The sequence below is a fragment of the Myotis davidii genome, unplaced genomic scaffold (assembly GCF_000327345.1).
Source record: "Myotis davidii unplaced genomic scaffold, ASM32734v1 scaffold609, whole genome shotgun sequence".
Lineage (NCBI taxonomy): Eukaryota > Metazoa > Chordata > Mammalia > Chiroptera > Vespertilionidae > Myotis > Myotis davidii.
The window spans coordinates 1,016,521-1,016,783 of record NW_006300164.1 but is presented as its reverse complement, the minus strand read 5'-3'; positions in this window follow the sequence as shown (position 1 = coordinate 1,016,783).

Sequence of the window (263 nt, the reverse complement as noted above, 5' to 3'; positions counted from 1 at the left end):
GCCTCTTCCTCTGTGTCCCGGGGCGGCTCTGGGCTCCAGGGCACGTGATGAGGGCTTCTGCCCCCGCCCCATCCTCTACCCACTCAGGAGCAGGCCCGGGTTGGGGCCACTTGGATCCAGCCCCCAATTGAGACCCCATCCAGGGACGGCACAGGGTTGTCCCCACCTGCCTCCCCTCCCATGCAGAGTCTGGCTCAGAGCAGGGGCCAGGCCCCTTGACCTGGGGGCCACGCGGCTGGATGAGCCACCCTCGCTGTGCCCGC